We start from the raw sequence: 20392 nt of genomic DNA on the forward strand, positions 1-20392 counted from the left end.
ATAATAATATGTACTAACCATTGTTCATATTGCTCAGATGCAAAGACAAGTGAGACTAAACTGATAAAACTTCTAAGTGCTACAACAAGTGGGTATGAATATATAGCTAGAGGGATGATGCAGAAAATTTTGTAAAGTAAATAAGAAACAGAATCAGACCCTGAACTTAGGCACTTTCCAATCTAGTTGACTCTTTTTAAAAAAATATTAAAAGATTATTATTCCTTTGAGGCCAAATAAGGACACGTTCCTAGAAGACTCCATTGTGGTTAGGAGCAGAGGTTCTGGATCTCGACTGCAGGTTTGCCACCTAGGACCTGTGCACTCTTTGGCAAGTGACTTAATCTCTCTGAACCTATTTTCTCATCTATGAAATGGCCTTAATTGTACTATCTCATAGCATTTTATGAGGATGCAGTGAGTTAATATGAAAAATGCCTGGAACAATATCTGGCACACAGTATGCTCTTAATAAATATTAGCTATTTTTATTACCCGTATTTCCTTGAACAACAAAGCTTTTCACAAACAAAGAATAGCTTCTCAAGGAGAAGAATTAGGGGTTAAAAGGGTTAAAAGTTCTGGAAAATGAATCAGCATTTTTCTCTTCCTTGTTTATCCCTGTCTATTTAGCAACACTGATCAACAGCTCAGAGGAAAAGGTCCAGAATGAACTTGAATGACAAGGAAAATCTTCCCTAGGCAATATCCTTATTAAAGTTTCACTTTAGTAACAACCAGGTTTTCACTGAGGCAGGTCGGTTGGGATGGGGTGGGTAGAAAAGGAAAAAGTAGGCCAGGCATGGTGGCTGACGCCTGTAATCCCAGCACTTTGGGAGGCCGAGGCCGAGGCTGGCGGATCACCTGAGGTCGGTAGTTCGAGACCAGCCTGGCCAACATGGTGAAACCATGTCTCTACTAAAAATGCAAAAATTAGCCAGGTGTGGTGGCGGGCACCTGTAGTCCCAGCTACTCGGGAGGCTGAGGAGGAGAATTGCTTAAACTGGGGAGGCAGAGGTTGCAGTGAGCCAAGATCGCACCACTGCACTCCAGCTGGGCAACAAGTGAGACTCCATCTCAAAAAAAAAGAAAAGAAAAAATAGTTCTGCCTCGACATGCGAGACCCGAAAGACCCAGAGATACAGATTCCTTTTCTGGGCCACTTGTCTGCACTTCTGAAAATGCTGACCAGGTGTGGCACACAGGCAGTGGGACACCAAACCACATGGTCCAGACAGATGATGAGCGTGCTGTGATTACCTGCACAGTTTATTCAACCTCCTGGTAGCTCCGTGAAAAGGCATGTACGCCAAGGGGGAATGTGCCTTTTCCAAAGGGACACATGTCTGGGTTTACTAAGTGGAAGAACTAGTAGTTTGTCCTGGTTTCTCTCTGAGAGGTTATCTAAGAGTCTGATGAATCTTATTTGATTATTCAAGCAGTTTTAAGTGGTATTGCCAGCTTAAGTTCAGCCCCTGTCTTAGGACATCTATAGCTTAGAAATGTTAAAGTACAACATAACTACTACCCTACAATTGAGTGTGGCCTTTTATAAAATAATAACCAATATTGGACAACTATTAGAGAGCTTTGAGAGAGGCAAAGAGAAATAAAATTTCAGAAACATCTGAATTTTTCTACTCCCTGTTTTGAAGCATCACTTAATTGGTATCTAGGGAAAAAAAGATGGTATCTATTTATAGATAAAAGATAATAATAATCAAAAATTTATGTATAATTTGAAAATGTTATCAAACTTCTCATGACTTCTGTACCCTATTTATGATCACAATTGCTTTTAAAAATACATTTTCCAGCTACTGAGCTCCTGGGCAGTATTTGGAGACCACAGAAAATGAGACATATCAGCTTCTTCACAAGTCCTGGACTGCTAAGGTCACTTAACCCCAGGCCTCAAATCGTGGCAGCTAGCACTGGGAAACATCTCAGCAATCACCTAATCCAGTTTTCTACAGGGAGAAGTTCCTTCTTAATAAAATGGTAGTGCTCCTTTGAAAACTTCACCACATGTAAAAATAATTTGAGATAGGCCTAAGAACATTATTATATAAATCTGAAGCAGCAGCAGGATTATGCTTAGGCCAAATGCCTGGCACATTTGGTAGACACTCAATAAATGCTTCCTACGACTAATAAATGATGACTGAGCCAGCGAGTAAACTTAAGTACTATTCAGATATCAAGAGCCCCATCTGCTGGTCAAAGAGAATTCACCTGTAGCCCTGCAGATAGTGATAAGAAAACTCGTAAGTCAGAAAATTAGAAAGTATTGAAAGGGGCCAGGCGCGGTAGCTCACGCCTGTAATCCCAGCACTTTGGGAGGCCAAGACGGGTGGATCACGAGGTCAGGAGTTCGAGGCCAGCCAGGCCAAGATGGTGAAACCCAGTCTCTACTAAAAATACAAAAATTAGCCAGGCACAGTGGCAGGTGCCTGTAATCCCAGCTACTCGGGAGGCTGAGGCAGGAGAATCGCTTGAACCAGGGAGGCAGAGCTTGCAGTGAGCCAAGAATGTGCTACTGCACTCTAGCCTGGGCGACAGAGCAAGACTCCATCTCAAAAAATATATATATATATTAAAAGGAATATCAAATAGGAAAGGGGTATTAGGGATAATCTGCTCAACCTACTTACTTTACAAATGAAGACACTTTTTACGACACTGACAAATTCCCAACCGGAAGTGGAAAAAGTCAAATACTGTGGTTTATCAAAATCATGGTTCATACAGAGTAAGTCTGAAAAACATTGACCGTCATACAATGAGTATGAAATCTTGTGAGGTGAAAATAATCTACTTATTGAAGATGCTTTCTGGTTTAAAATTGCTTCCTGCTCTTGATTACGAGAGTTTGGACTTGTCTTTAAACTAATGTCCAAATGGAGTTTCCACCATTGCTAGCTATTTCTTGGTTGAAGTATCTCTGTTAATGTCCTTTATCCTTAATGTGTGAGTCACAATACTCCACCATGAGGATACAAGATCACCTATTTAAAGTATAATGGCAGGCACATAGTAGGAATCCCAAAATTGGAGAAAATGAAAGGGTGGCTGTGGGTGTTGCTATTATTAATACTGTGGACTAAAAATAACTTTCCTACATGCCTCACACCGGGATTGTCAGAAGAATTGAGATAATGTATGTAAAAATTCTTTGTAAACTGAAAAAGTATAACAAAACTAGAAGTTATTGTGCTTACACACAGAGAGATAGTGATATACCAAAGATTATAATTTTAATCATCAATTTAACAAGAAAATATTTTTTTTTTAAAAAAAGAATAAGGCTGTGCATGGTGGCTCACGCCTGTAATCCCAGCACTTTGGGAGGCTGATGTGGGCAGATCACCTGAGGTCAGGAGTTTGGGACCAGCCTGGGCCAACATGGCAAAACCCCGTTTCTACTAAAATTACAAAAATTAGCCGGGCCTGGTGGTATGTGCCTGTAATCCTAGTCACTTGGGAGGCTGAGGCATGAGAATCACTTGAACCCGGAGGTGGACGTTGCAGTAAGCCGAGATCACGCCACTGCACTCCAGCCGGGGTAACAGAGCGAGACTCTATCTCAAAAAAAAAAAAAAAAAAAAAGAATACGTAAGTAATATTTCTTGGATAAGCTATGTTTTAAAAACACAAGTTTTCATTTGCTGCCTGGAAAGTTTGTTCTGGGTTCTGTTTCCTCTAAACTCAGCTTAGAAACTGAACAAACCTTAGTTCATCTGTCTCTTCTTGTATTTCATAATATACAGTAGAAGACAATTGACTTGGCACTTTCTATTTTCTCCCCAGCTGGATCCATGAGTTCATTAGGTGCCCTTTCTATGCCCTCCCACCACCACTACCTCACATGGTTAGAGCATTAGCAAACTTCGCCTTTACACAACAAAAGTCCCTTCTCTTCAGCCTCCAAGGTCATTGACCTTACTGTCTTGAAGCATCAACAGCTCCCCTTTCATTGTCTTCTCTAGGCCTTTCTGGCTTGTATTTTTCATCTCTTCAAAACCCTGGAAGTTTCAATCCACTGTCTGGTCCTAAAGACACACATTCATCCCAGTTATTGATTGCTGATTAAAAGCAAGTTGAACCTTTAGTGGCTGGAAACAGTTTATTCCTATCTCCCAAGGTCCTGCAGGCTGACTGGACTCAGCTGAGTAGTTCTCCCTTGGGGTACCTCACATAGCTGCAGTCAGAGGGCAGGTGGACTAATGTCCATGAAGGCTCCTTTGCAGGACTGGCAGTTGATTGTAGCAGCCAGCTCTGAGCTCAGCTGATGTTGACAGTATTGGCCACATGTGGTTTTTCCATGTGGTTTGGGGTGCTCACGATCCTGCAGCTGGGTTCCAAGAGGGTGCATCCCAAGAGCCAGCATTCTCAGAGGCAGGAAGCAGAAGCTGCCAAGCGGTTTCAAAACTATGCCCAGCACTGGCAGTCACTTTGGCCATCTTTAACCAGGCAAAGCGGTGACAAGGCTGGCCACATTCCACGAACAAGAGAAATTATCTTCTTCTCTTAATAAGGAGTAGCAAGGTCACTTTGTATAAAACATATGAGTTAAGAGCTACTGCTGCAGTCACTTTTGGAAATGACAATCTGCCATTTATAGATGTTTTTAAAAATTTCTATCAACTCAAAAATAATGAGAAAGAAGGTGAAATAAACTTTGAGAAGTTAGACAAATAAAGTGAGAAGAGATATAGAAAAATCCAAATATATAATACAGACAGTCCCTGACTTACAATAGTTAAATTTAGGATTTTTCAACTTTATGACAGTGTGAAAGTGATACACATTCAGTAGAAATCATGCTTCTAGTACCCATACGACCATTCTGTTTTTCATTTTCAGTACCATTTTCAATAAATTACTTGAGATATTCAACACTTTATTATAAAATAAACTTTGTGTTAGATGATTTTTCCTAACTAGGGGCTATGTAAGTGTTCTGAGCATGTTTAAGGTAGACTAGGTTAAACTATGATGTGCAATAGATTAAGTATATTAAATGCATTTTTAACTTTCCATATTTCCAACTAGTGATGGGTTTATCTGGACGTGACTCCACCGTAAATTGAGAAGCCTCTGTAATCATAATTCCTGAAAGTAGTACTGAACTCACTCATTAAAAGACGAGATTGACAGAATAAAACAAAAATAAACAAATCTATATGATATTCATAAGCAATACCCCTAAAATATAAGAATGAAAAAAAAGTTTCAAAGAAAGTTATAGAAAACAATACATGGCAAAACAACATCTGCAAACAGTTGAGTTAGCTATACGAACATGAGAGTCCATCAACTTTGAGACAAAAAATTAGTATGATATGAAGAGGGTCACTACACAATGATGAAAACCTGAATTCACCAGAAAGATATGACAATCGGATTTTGTAAAACTGATAATATGTTTAAAAATTATAACCATGGTAGAAGATACAACAAACTTTATTATTATTATTATTATTATTATTGTTTTGAGATGGAGTCTCACTCTGTTGCCCAGGTTGGAGTGTAGTGGCAAGATCTTGGCTCACTGCAACCTCCACCTCACAAGTTCAAGCAATTCTCCTGCCTCAGTCTCCTGAGAAGCTGGGACTACAGGCACACACCACCATGCTCGGCTAATTTTTGTATTGTTAGTAGAGACAGGGTTTCACCATGTTGGCCAGGCTGGTCTCGAACTCCTGACCACAGGTGATCCACCCACCTCAGCCTCCCACAGTACTGGGATTACAGGCGTGAGTCACCACGCCTGGCCCACAACTTTAAATTATTGATGTGTTAAACAATAGCTCAAAAGCAAGCAAAACAAAATGATATTTAAGTATTCATACATATGTGTTAACACTATTCTTTAAAAAGCAAAGAAGTGCTTTTATAGGATTGAAATACAAAGATAAAAAAGTAAAGGTGATAAACACAAATTCAGGGCAGTAGATGCTTCTAGAAGGAAGGGAGGGAAGTGGATAAGGATAGAATACAAATATAGTATTAAGAGTATTGGCAATATTTTAATTCTTACATTGGGTTATAGGATCACAGGACTTTATGCATTTTATTATGTTTTATAATGCATAACTGTTTCATATATGTTTGAGTATATTAAATATTATAAAGTAAAATGTATATAAAAGCAGGCCATGGGCTGTGGCTCATGCCTATAATCCCACACTTTGGGAGGCTGAGATGAGAGGATTGCTTGAGCCCAGAAGTTCAAGAACAGCCTGAGCAATATAGTGAGACCTCATCTCTACAAAACAAAACAAACAAACAAAAATTTAAAAACTAGCCAGGTAAAACAAAACAAAACAAAACAAAAAACTACCCAGGTGTGGTGGCACATGACTTTAGTCCCAGCTACTCGGGAGGCTGAGGCAGAAGGATTGCTTGAGCTCGGAGGTCAAGGCTGCGGTGAGCCAAGATTGTGCCATTGCACTCCAGCCTGAGAGACAGAGCAAGACTCGGTCTCATAAAAAAGAAAAGAAAAATGACAAGAAGTCAAGCTTTATAGGGGAAACAAAGGAATGTAAAATGACAAACTATAACTTAATTGAATTAACAGTCGGAGTCCTTTTCCATAATCCATTGCTTTAAAAAATTTTTTCCTCTGTCATTTTTTTTTCAACCTGATAGGGGTTCTTAAGCTGTGTCTCTGGATGATGTACCTTAGGACATTCATGAGCTCCCTGAAATAACAGGGAAAACTCTGTGTGTGTGAGCGTGTATGTGTGTGTGTGTGTGTGTGTGTGTGTGTGTGGTAGAGGGGTAACAGGGAAATAATAGCACCCACCTCTCAGTGTTATGATACAGCTGAAAGGAGCTAATATATGTAAAGAATTTGGCACCATTCCTGATACAGAATGTACCTGTTTTATTTCTCTTTTTATTGTAACTTTAATCAAATCTTCAATTCATGCATGACTCAAAAGATTAAGCATCACTCTTAGAAGAAGCAACTCCTTCCCTTGACTCTGTGTATTTGGATCTCATTTATCCATTGTACATAAGCAAAATGATCATGAGCTCACTTTTTCCACTGCAACATACAGGCATATAAAGAGTTAGATTCTGGAGACAGGTAAGTAAAAAGCTTACACCTTCAAAGAAAAACTAGCTTTAAAATGTTTCCTATTGAAATATGTCTTACAAACATACATAAAGTGCACAAATCCTAAGTGTACAACTCAGTGAGTTTTCCCAAAGGGTACATGCTCATCTAAGTAATATCCGAATGGAGAAACAACATTACCAGCAACCCCCTTTACATCCCTTTCTGGTCACTACCCCCACCTCTCAAAGTAACCATTATCCATAGGAAAGACTGACTTTTAATAATGAATTAGAGTGTAGGGTAAGTGTATGATGACCCCGTTGAAAGTACAAGGGTTTTAGAGCTAGACAGACTTCAGTTCAATCCCAGCTGGTCCCTATTACAAGGAGACAATAATATCTACTAGCATGGATTCTTGTCAGTGCTGGAAGTCATATGTATAAAGTACCCAGCATGGTACCTTCCTTTGTTGACTTAGCTCTTTCTTGTTATGATATTAAAAGATCTGGGAGGTGGGTGGGGTCCTTGTTAGAGTTAAATGAGATGATAGATGTGAGGCCACTTTTGAAAGTTGAAATGTGCTATTATACAAGTGTAAAGTGTATGTGAAGAGATACAGTACAGCAGTTGCCATGGGGGGTTACACTTGTTAGCTATTTTCCTATCATCTCAGTTAAAATAGTGCAGACAGTGCTGGGGACTCTGATTTATAGCTGTTCCTACCTATTAACCTGGTTAGACCTTGAGTGCTCTGTGTGCTCACACTCCACTGTAAAGAGAAACCTTTTTTTCTGAGATGGAGCAATTGCCAACATAAGCACTTAATGACATGTGCAAAGGTTCATCCGCGACAGGAGGCATCTAAAGAAATGGACTTTATGAAGAGGAGGTGCCATCTATTACCCAAAGGCAGCTCCTTGGCCTTCAGTCGAGCGGTGGCGTCATGCTGCTTTGAAACTATTTCCACCCTGCAATAGATACAACATAAATCATAAAAACACTGTTTTCAATGAACATAGAAATAAAAGCAGACATTCCATGATGCAACTATATTTATCACACTTGCCAATGTATGCACATTTATACCACTTCCATCCCCAGAGGAGAATGTACAATTATGCATTGAAAAAACTATGGGGTGTGAGGGGGAAAATAACTACAGATAAGTGGAGAAGTAACATTTGTGGAGCACCTCATATGTTCCAGAGGTTGTGCATTATCTCATTTAATTATCAGAACATCCCTATGGGGAAGGTATTGTTATCTTCATTTTACCAAGAGGAAAGTGAGGCTCGGATAATATTTAACTTGCTAAAGGTGAAACAGCTGGTAACTGGCAAAGGTGGCATACAAATCCAAATCCAAATCTAATTGGTTAATAGATTAGGAGAAGTATTTAGCCACCAAAATGGCTATATTGGTCTAAGCATAAGCTTTCCAAGAGCAGTACATATTCTTTTGGGGACTTTATTTTCAAATTAACAAGGACAACCTAGAGTGCAGTTAGATAAGAGTGATCATAAAGGAACCAGACCTCATGTTTCTGAGCCTGAAAAACTAGAAATGGCTAACCTGAGAAAAATGGAGGCACACGACAGGCTTTTAATATTCGAAACGCTGTCTGTCATTATGGTGTGTGGCTAAGCATGTTCTGTATAGACACAGGGTGGAACCAAAACCAATGAACTAAAACAAAAAAATAGCTTTCTAAAAGACAAAGTGATCTCAAGATGGAATGGGCTGCCTTGAGAGGTAAGGAAGTTCCCATCACTGGTAATGCCAACAGTAGTTAGAGCACACCTCATTTTGGCTAATAAAATTAGAATTAGAATTTTCTTGTATATCTTACAACAAATTATCTGAACTAAATTCCATAAACTTGATAACAAGTGGACTTCGGGTAATCTTGTAAAGAGGTAGCTAGACCACTGGGTGCAGCAGGACTGAGGGATGGGCAAAGAGGAAGGAAGAAGTAGTTTATAGTCAAGGGTGTGCCCTATTAAAAACTTGACTTTTTAGGCCAGGCACGTGGCTCACGCCTGTAATCCCAGCACTTTGGGAGGCCAAGGTGAGCGGATCACAAGATCAGGAGATCGAGGTCATCCTGGCTAACACGGTGAAACCCCATCTCTACTGAAAAAAAAAAATACAAAAGATTAGCTGGACATGGTGGCAGGCACCTGTAGTCCCAGTTACTGAGACAGGAGAATGGCGTGAACTGGGGAGACGGAGCTTGCAGTGAGCTGAGATCGCACCACTGCACTCCAGCCTGGGTGACAGAGCAAGATTCCGCCTCAAAAACAAAACAAACAAACAAAAAATAAAATAAAATAAAATAATAAAATAAAATAAACAAAAAACTTGACGTTTTAAAAACAGCTTTAAGATATAATTGACATTTTTTTTTTAAGCTACACATATTTGGGCCAGGCCTGGTAAGCCACAACCTGTAATCCCAGCACTTTGGGAGGTTGAGGTGGGAGGATCACTTGAGGCTAGGAGGCCCAGTCCAGCCTGGGCAACATAGGGAGACCTCATCTCTACTAAAAAATGCAAAAAATCAGCCAGGTGTAGTGGTGCGCACCTGTAGTCCCAGCTACTTGGGAGGCTGAGGTGGGAGGATCACTTGAGCCCAGAAGATGGAGGCTGCAGTGAGAGCCGTGAACACACCACTGCACCCCAGCTTGGGCAAGAGAGTGAGACCCTGTCTTAAATAAATAAATAAGTAAATAACTAAATAAATAAACTACATGTATTTAAGATGTGCAATCTGGTAAGTTTGACCTTTGTTCTGGAAACCATGCCACAATCAAGATAATGAACATATAATGTGGAATCTAGAAAAGTTGAACAGTAAAATGGTGGTTACTAGAGGCTGGAGAGTGGGGGGAATTGGGGAGATGTTGGTCAAAGAGCACAAAATTTCAGTTAGGCAGGAGGAATAAGTTCAAGAGATCTATTCAACATCGTGGTGAATATAGTTAATAATGACATATTGTATACTTGAAAATTGCTGAGAGAGTAGATTTTAAGTGTTTCACCAAAACAAAAGGTAAATATGTGAGGTAATTCACACATTAATTAACTTGCATAGCCATTCTACAATGTGTGTGTGTGTGTGTATATATATATATGCACATATATATATATACATGCACATCATGTTGTACACTGTAGATACATACAATATACAATTTTTATTTGTCAATTAATTAAATTTGAAAATACAAACTTAAAAATACTGTAAAACATGTTGTATAGATTAATCTTGAATATGACTGATTTATTTTCTTCAAGTCAGACATTTTAAAAGGCCAAAATTATGAAACATTAAACAGAAAAATATTACCTTCACTTCCTTGCTAGGTATGTCCTTGGTGATGTAGCGCTGGGCTCACAAAAGAGCACTTGCAACACCATTGTTAATAAATTCAGGAAAAGATGCCGTCTGGCATCCTATTTTTAAAATCTATACTCAGTGATGAATATATATGCGAAGTTATAGCTGGTCTTCACTTGAAATGGTACTTCATAGACACGTTCCTTAACTTTACTTATGATAACTAAATTGATGGAGTACTATACTTTATAAATAGAGCCCAGAGTTTTGCTCTTTGATAAGCTGTGTCAAGACAAGATCATTTTTTATCTCCCTAGAGTTCCCTTGGCTGTTTTCAAGTCCCACAGACTGGTAGACTATGTGAATTAAAAAGAATTTTTGTCATCTAGAAAGCCAGCTGAGGGGCACTGATCAGCCCAGTAATATTTTCAGTGCCTCCTCACAGACAGAACCAACTTCTCTTGGTTAAAAGGCAGCTGGGTCTGTGTCCACTCAGGAGAGGATCCTAGTACTATACTTGTAACCTTTAGTCAAGTTAATGAAAAGCTTGGCATATGGAGGGATAATCTTTGGCATATGTCTGCAATATCCCCTGAATTTTAAAAGTTTAAAATAATTTTATTAAGATATATCTTGGAGTCCATCATTTTGGTTCAGTTTTTCCGGTTACTACATGATCTTTCAAAATAGTTTCAAATCTCTTATTTCAGGAAAAATAATTTGTAAGTATAATTTAAGTATTATAATTCCTTCCTTCCTTCCTTCCTTCCTTCCTTCCTTCCTTCCTTCCTTCCTTCCTTCCTTCCTTCCTTCCTTCCCTCCCTCCCTCCCTCCCTCCCTCCCTCCCTCCCTCCCTTCCTTCCTTCCTTCCTTCCATCTTTTTCTTTGCATTTTTAGCCACTGGAAGGGATTGAGGCCCTGGTAATGCCCTGAGGCATCCTGTTCAATTGATCTTAACGAGCGTCTTCCCATTCTCTTCATCCATGGGTATCTGATGGTATCCATTCTTTACATCCAATTTTTAATACTATTGATTTCCTTCATAAACTACCAAGGTAGCCTACATTTTTTTTTTAAAAAAAAGTAAAATATAATGAAAATATCCATCACCCAAAAAAGTTTCCTTATGACCTTTTGTCACTCCTCCCTCTCATACCTCCCACTCTGCTCCCCAGATCCCACCCCACAACCATATACAACTAGATACAAGTCATTTGTCAGATAAATATTTTGAAAGTATCTTCCAACAGGCTAAGGCTTGCCTTTTAATTCTCTTAATAGTATCTTTTGAAAAGCAAAAGTTTTTAATTTTGATCCAGTCTAGTTGATTGATGTTCTTTTCATTTATAGCTTATGCTTTTGTATTTAAAAATCTTTGCCAAGCCCAAGGTCACTACATTTTTCATCCATGTTTTCTTCTAGAAGTATTATGATTCAGGCTTTTATATTAAAGTCTGTGATCCATGTAATTCATGAAGTTTTGTATATGGTGAGGTAAGGGTTGAAGCTTTTTTTTTTTCTTTTTTTGCATATGGTTATCCAATTGCCCCAGCACCATTTGTTAAAAAGGCTATTCCTCCCGGGGGCGGTGACTCACACCTGTAATCCCAGCACTTTGGGAGGCCAAGGTGGGAGGGTAACCTGAGGTCAGGAGTTCAAGACCAGCCTGGCCAACATGGCAAAACCCCATCTCTACTAAAAATACAAAAATTAGCTGGGCATGGTAGTGGGCGCCTGTAATCCCAGCTACTCAGAAGGCTGAGGCAGGAGAATCACTTGAACCCAGGAGGTAGAGGTTGCGGTGAGCTGAGATCATGCCACTGCACGCCAGCCTGGGCAACAGAGAGAGACTCTGTCTAAAAAAAAAACTATTTGTTCCTCACTTGGAACTTCTACCAAGTCGATGGGTCATATATATGTGCATCAATTTTTGGACTCTCTTCTGTTTTATTGACCTATTTGTCTATCCTCATGTAGATTAACTTTTTTCAGTCATTTCAAATGTATTACAACTTCTTTAAGGCCGATCTTATGGACTATCATGGTAAACATATGATGTGCACTTTAAAAAAAAGAATGTGCACACACATTGTTGGGTGTAGAGTTTTGAAAATGTAAGTTGAATCAAGGTGGTTGATAGTGTGATTCAGGTCTTCTAGGTTCCTGTTAATTACTTGTCTCGTTGTTCTATCAATTTCTAAATAGAAAATGTAAAAATATTCAACTCTGAAACTGCTTCACTCTCCAATTTTGTCCATTTTTCTTTGCATATGGTGAAGGTCTGTTATTAGGTGCATACAAATCTATTATTGTAATGTCTTGTTGCTAAATTCACTCTTTTGACATTATGAAATTGAAATACACATTTTTTTCTCTGGGGATACTTTTTGTTTTGAAATACATTTTAGTAGACATTAGTATAGTCAGTACAACCTTCTAGTGCTACTGTTTGCATAGTATATCTCCTTTCCCATTTATTTTGAGCTGTGTCTTTATATGAAAAGTAAGTCTCTCATAAACAGCATACAATTATGTATATGTGTGTTCATCCATCCCAACAATCTTAACCTTTCAATTAAAGTGTTTAGTCCCGTAACATTTAATACAATTACGGGTATGGTTGTTTGAGCCCACCATTTTATTGTTTTCTATTTGTCTCTTCTGTTTTTCGTTTCTGTTCCTCCTTTCCTGCCTGTTCTCAATTTTGCATTATGTGAGGCTGGGCACAGTGGCTCATATTTGTAATTCCATCACTTTGGGAGGCCAAGGCAGGCATATCACTTGAGGTCAGGAGTTCGAGACCAGCCTGGCCAACATGGCAAAACCTAGTCTCTACTAAAAATACAAAAATTAGATGGACATGGTGGTGTGCACCTGTAATCCCAGTTACTCAGGAAGCTGAGGCATGAGAATCATCTGATCCCAGGAGACAAAGGTTGCAGTGAGCTGAGATCACGCCAGTGTACTCCAGCCTAGATGACAGAGTGAGACTCTGTCTCAAAAAAATACATATATATATATAATATATATTATATATTATGTACTATAATACAACCTTGCAACTGTAGGCCCATATCCCATCTCTAATCATTATGCTATCATGTTTATTATAGCTATGTATATTATAAACCCTACAAGATACAGTTGTTATTCTTAGTATAAAGTTGTATGTATTAAAAAGAAATTAGGAAAAAAATTTAAAAGCCTTTTGCATTGATCCAAAAATCCACCATTTGACACCCTCCATTGTTTTATAAGGATCTAAATCTCCATTTGCATTATTTCCTTTCAGTCTGAAAAGCTTTTTTCTTTTAGTGCAGGTCTTTGGACAAATTTTTTGTTTTCTTTCATCTGAAAATTGTATTTCATCTTCAGTCTTAAAGAAAATTTTCATTGGTTATAGAATTCTGGGTTAAGCAACTTCCCCACCCTCACCTCTACCTCCAAGCCCCCACATACAAAGCACTTTAAATATGTTGTGCCAGTCTATTTTGTGCTCCATAGTTTCTGGTGAGAGGTCAAACGCTGTTCTCCAATATATAAAATAAATATTGTTTTTATCTTGCTGCTTTCAAGATTTACTATTTATCTCTGGCTTTCCACAGTCTGACTACGAGATCTGTCTTGGCATGAATTTCTTAATGTTTATTCTGGTTTGTGTTTATTGAACATCTTTTATCTGTAAATTTCTAACTTTCGTCAAATTTGAGAAATTTTCAGCCACTGTTTCTTCAACCTTTTTTTCCAACATATGCTCTTTCCTCTCACTTTATGGGATCCCAGTTATGTTACACCATTTGATACTACCTAAAGGTTCCAGAAGCTCTGTTCTTTAATTTTTTTTTCTGTGTTCTTCATCTTGGATAATTTCTACTGATTTATTTTCAAATTCATTTGCTCGTTCCTTTGTCATCTCCACTTAGCTAAGTCCATCCAGTGAATTTTTGCCTCAGAGATTTTATTTTTCAGTTCTAGAGTTTTCTTTTTTTTCACCTCTGGGAGCACAGAACATAGGTTTTTCAGTTAACTCTTTAATATGTGTATTTCTCTGCTGAGATTTCTTTTTTATTCCCATTGTTTAGCATATTTCACTTTACTATGTTGAGTACAGTTATATTATCTGTTTAAAACTCCTTGTCTGTCAGCCCGGGCAATATGGCAAAACCCCATCTCTACTAAAAATACAAAAACTTAGTTGGGCATGGTAGTGCGACCATGTAGTCCCAGATACTCTGGAGGCTGAGGTGGGAAGTTGAGGCTTCAGTGAGCCATGATTATGCCACTGCACCCCAGTCTGGGTGACAGAGTGAGATCCTGTCTCACAAAAATAAAATAAAATAATTTTAAAAACCAAAAAATAAAAACCTGATCTGTTAATTCCAGTACCTTGTTCATCTCAGGGTCTATTTCAGTTGTTTTCTTTTCTCTTAAGAATGTATTCCCTTTTGGCTGGGCATGGTGGTTAACGCCTATAATCCTAGCACTTTGGGAGGCCAAGGCGGGTGGATTGCCTGAGCTCAGGAGTTCGAGATCGGCCTGGGCAACATGGTGAAATCCCATCTGTACTAAAATCATAAAAATTAGCTGGGCGTGGCATCAGGCACCTGAAATCTTAGCTACTTGGAAGGCTGAGGCAGGAGAACCGTTAGAACGTGGGAGGTGGGGGTTGCAGTGAGCTGAGATCATGCCATTGCACTCCAGTCTGGGCGATAGAGCAAGACTCTGTCTCCAAAAAATAATAATAATGATGTGCTCCATTTTCTTTTATTTTGTATGGTAATTTTGGATTTGTTCTAGACATTACTAATGCTCATTTGTTAAAGTTATTTTTTATGACAGACGTTTTGCTTTAGCAGGAATTATCTATGTTGGACTTGAATGGAAACTTTGTTTCTTCGGTGACAGTTCATCTTAATTTGCATCTTTACTCTCTGAGCTGCTTTGAATCTATTTTGTGCATGTGTGGTTCAGAGATCAGTCAGAATGTGGTTAGATAAAATTTAAACATCTCCTTTCAGGAGTCCCCCACTCTCTTCAGCAGCCATAGTTACCCTGGTCACTAGTATTTCTTCTTATTCACACATTATGCTAATTGCAGTAGGCCAAGAAAATTTACTTCATTTAGCTCGTGTCCTCCCTTCTTCCCTGTTTGTACTCCTCAGCAGAATCTTCTCACTCTTCAGAGCTTTGAGAAGTTGCTTTTTGTATTACATTCCAATTTTATAGTTGTTTACTATAAGGAAGTCATTGAATAGGTCTTACTCTGTTATATGCAAATGTCAGAAGTCTTTCCAGTCATTTTTTAATGCACACATTTACTTTCTTTCCTTTTCTTTTCTTTTTTGAGACAAGGTCTCCCTCTGTTGCCCAGGCTGGAGTGCAGTGGCACAATCTTGGCTCACTGCAACCTCCACCTCGTGGTTCCAGATGATTCTCCTGCCTCAGCCTCCCTAATAGCTGGGATTACAGGTGCACACTACCACACCCAGCTAATTTTTGTATTTTTAGTAGGCTGGTCTCAAACACCTGACCTCAAGTGATCCACCCGCCTCGGCCTCCCAAAGTGCTGGGATTACAGGTAGGGGCCACTGCACCTGGCCTTACTTTTTTTCTTTAACAAAAATGGAATCTCACCCAATTTTTTTTCATTGAATGTATCATGAATAGTTACTACTTTATTAAATATTCCTCTATAAAATAATTAATGGTGATATAATATTCTATTCAATATGGTTTATCTATTCCCCTATCACTGATCATTTGGTATGCTTTCATTTTTGCTATTTTTAAGAAACATTATAGTGAACACCCTTGTACGTACATCTTCATGCATATCCCTGGTTATCTCAGGGGAGATAAATTCTTACAAATGGAAATCGCTAGGACAAAAGGCATACATATTTTCAAGACTTAATACATTGTCATTGTCTTCTAAAGAGATTATACCAATTTGCACTCAGTATGTGAGTAAACACTAAATATATTTTCATGTGTTTTGTCTTTTAAGAATTACTTGCGTATGCCCTTTATGCATTTCATTTTGAAGAAGCACTAATTGTTTCAAATACTCTCTCTCTATTCTATAAAAGTATAACTTTCTTAGGATTCGCTCTCTAGAATGACAGAGAATGAACTGCATGACAGTCTTGATGATACCTGAAGACAGTTAATGAATACCTCTCCAGTAAATTAATACCAACCACTTTTCTCTGGTTTGGTTTCAAAATCCCCAGTGCAAGCCAACGTGGTTTCAAGAATAGCCTCGTTATTCTAGCCACCCACTTCCCTTTACAATTGTATTCTAGAGCAGGGATAGGCTTTCTTTTTTTTTTTTTTTTTTTTTGATATGGCTCTTAAGCTAAGAATTGTTTTTATATTTTAAAAATCAAAAGAATATTTCATGAAATATAAAATTCAAATTTCAGCCGGGCACAGTGTGTCATGCCTGTAATCCCAACACTTGGGAGGCCAAGGTGGGCGAATCGCTTGAGGTCGGGACTCTGAGACCAGCCTGGACAAGGTGAAACCCCGTCTCTACTAAAAAAAAAAAAAAAAATTAGCCAGGAGTGGTGGTGCACACCTGTAGTCCCAGCTATTCAGGAGGCTGAGGTGGGAAGATTGCTTGAACTCAGGAAGCAAAGGTTGCAGTGAGCCAATAAGATCATGCCACTGCACTCCAGCCTGGGTGACAGAATGAGACTCTGTCTCATTAAAAATAATAATAAAAATAAATAAAAATCAAATGTTATTATCCATCCATAAAGTTTTATTGGAACACAGCTACACTCATTTGCTTATGTATCCTCTGGCCTCTTCTGTTTTATATTACTACAGCAGAGTTGAGTAGTTGGGACAGAGACTGTATTGCCCACAAAGCCTAACACTTACTATCTGGCCCTACTTAGAAAATGCTTGCTAACCCCTAGTCTAAAGCAGTGGTTCTTAAAATGTGGTCCTTGGATCAGCAGCATCAGTACCACCTGGGAACTTCTCAGAAATGCAGATTCTCAGACCTCATCCAGACCTGCTGAATCAGAAACAGTTACTTCACACTTAACAATTCAAATAAACATTAACAAATATAGTATAATCTTTCTAAGCAAAATATATAGGTTTTCTCCATTTTAATTCTATAAACAGCATTTCTTTTTTCTTTTTTTTTTTTTCAGACAGAGTCCACTCTGTCACCCAGGCTAGAGTATAGTGGTGTGATCTCTGCTCACTGCAACCTCCACCTCCCGGGTTCAAGTGATTCTTCTACCTCAGCTTCCCGAGTAGCTGGGATTACGGGCACGTGCCACCACACCGGCTAAATTTTGTATTTTCAGTAGAGACAGGGTTTCATCATATTGTCTAGGTTGGTCTCAAACTCCTGACCTCAAGTGATCCGCCCACCTCCCTCTGTCTCCCAAAGTGCTGGGATTATAGGTGTGATCCACCATGCCAGGCCAGTATTTCTTTTTTTTTTTGTTTTCTTTTGAGATGCAGTCTCACTCTGTTGTCCAGGTTGGAGTGCAGTGGCGCGATCTCAGCTCATTGCAACTCCTCCTCCTGGGTTCCAGCAATTCTCCTGCCTCAGCCTCCCAAGTACCTGGGACTACAGGCGTATGCTGCCACGCTTGGCTAATTTTTTGTATTTTAGTAAAGACGGGGCTTCACCGTGTTGCTCAGGCTGGTCTCGAACTCCTAAGCTCAGGCAATCCAACCGCCTCAGCCTCCCAAAGTGCTAGGATTATAGGCTGAGCCACTGCGCCTGGACCAGTATTTCTTTATCATAGGTTTTCTATATAAATTTGTAGGGCCCAGTAATCTGTGTGTTAATAAACTCTCTACTCTGTTTGAGACCCATTGGTCTACACTAGTGCTGTCCAACAGAAATAAGCAAGCCACATATGTTAATTTTAAACTTTTCTAGTAGCTACATTTAAAAAGATAAAAAGATGAAATTAATTTTGATATTTAACTAAATATACACAAAAATTTCAACTTGTAATCTACATAAAGAGATATTTTACTTTTTGATATGAAGTCTTTAAAATCCAACATGCATTTCATACTTACAGCACATCTCAATTCAGACTAGCTCCCTTTCCAATACTCAATAGCCATATGTAGCCAGCAGCTACTCTATTAGACAGATACCACATAATGCAATTACATTTGCTACTTGAGATGGTAGCACTGTTTACTTTACATTTAGTTAATTCTATTATTGGAATCATTCCAATTTGAATTACTTAAAATTCTAATAATTTGGCTGGGTGTGGTGGCTCATGCCTATAATCCCAGCACTTTGGGAGGCCAAGGCGGGTGGATCACTTGAGGTCAGAAGTTCAAGACCAGCCTGGCCAATGTGGTGAAACCCCATCTCTACTAAAAATACAAAAATTAGCAGGGCGTGATGTCATGTGCCTGTAACCCCAGCTACTTGGGAGGCTGAGGCAGGAGAATCACTTGAACCTGGGAGGTGGAGGTTGCAGTGAGCTGAGGTCGTGCCACTGAATTCCAGCCTGGGTGGCAAGTGAGACTCCATCTAAAAAAAAAAAAAAATTCTAATGATTTTAAAATGATACCTTTTTCAATTAATACATTAGATAAAAGGATGGCTCTAGTGTTCTGTAGCACAATAGGGTGACTATAGTGAATAATAATTTATCATATATTTCAAAGTAACTAAAAGGGTGGAATTGGAAGGTTCCTAATGCAAAGAAATGATAAATACATGAGGTAATGGATACCCCAGTTACCCTGGTTTGATCATTACGCATTGTATGCTTGTATCAAAATATCACATGGACCCCGTAAATATGTACAATCATTATGTATCCATGATATTAAAAAAAACAAAAAACAAAAAACAAAGACATACAGGGTGTATGAAGAAAGCATCTTAGCAAATTTACCGGTGTTACAAGAAATAAAAAATATGGTGAAAAGCAAGTACTATCATCCCTTGGTGCATATTAATGCTTCCACTGTTCAGACCTTGAAGCACAAGCCAACAACCTAACCCAACTCTTTGAATGTATTTTCCAACATGTAAGAACACTCTAGGTAAATACATCAACCAAACTGGTCAACTAGTCTTTTCTCTGGCACTTTTGGACTTTGAGTCTGTTACGGAATCAAGGAAATTTCCTCTGTGGTGGCTGAAGGCGTCAAGCATAATAATCAAGATAGGTTAGCAGTCACGATTCTCACCACTCTGAACTGGAAGTGACCAGTTTTATAGGGAGGAAAGCATTACACAGACCCATACAATATATCAGAAATGAACAAGAGTCCTTCCAGTACATTCCCCATTCTAGTACTCCCTGCTGCATGCTTGTCTTTAGTATCATGATTCTCCAGTATCCTAACATATTATCCTCTTTAAGATAGCTTGAGTTTCTCTTCCTTGCAATTAAGTCTTAGTATGTAAGAAAAATGAGTAAAAGATTTGGACAAATGTGTATCAGTGCTCGAAACTTTTAAGCAGACTAGTAACTCATTGTTCCAACAACAAACTACAGCCTTCCCTTACCTCAAATCTGAGTTTAGGTGTTGCTCCCACAACAAAGAGAATTTGCGCCTATTTGTGTGTATTCAGCAGACTGTAAGTACCTGGACAGATGCTGTTATTTTTCTTGCTCATTCAGATGTAATCCAGCATCTGGCACATGACTTCCTTTGAATAAATAAATGTATATTTCTTATTACTATGTTCAAAGACTGATCTTCTGCACCAGAAAATAGCAGCATATAATGGAAACAACTGCTCTGCTATTCAGAGCAACATTCAAGCAAAAAGAATATTTTTCTTCCAACTTTACCTTTCAGAAATGTACCATTTACTGAGCACCTAAGTTACTTCTAACTTTGCAATTCAAGTAAAGAATCACAGTATAATCATTCTAAGCAAATTATATAGGATTTCATTTTAATTCTATAAATAGGATGTTTTCTTTATAAATTTTTGGCAGAGATGTGCTGCTTAGATC

The sequence above is a fragment of the Macaca nemestrina genome, chromosome 3 (genome assembly GCF_043159975.1).
Source record: "Macaca nemestrina isolate mMacNem1 chromosome 3, mMacNem.hap1, whole genome shotgun sequence".
Classification (NCBI taxonomy): domain Eukaryota; kingdom Metazoa; phylum Chordata; class Mammalia; order Primates; family Cercopithecidae; genus Macaca; species Macaca nemestrina.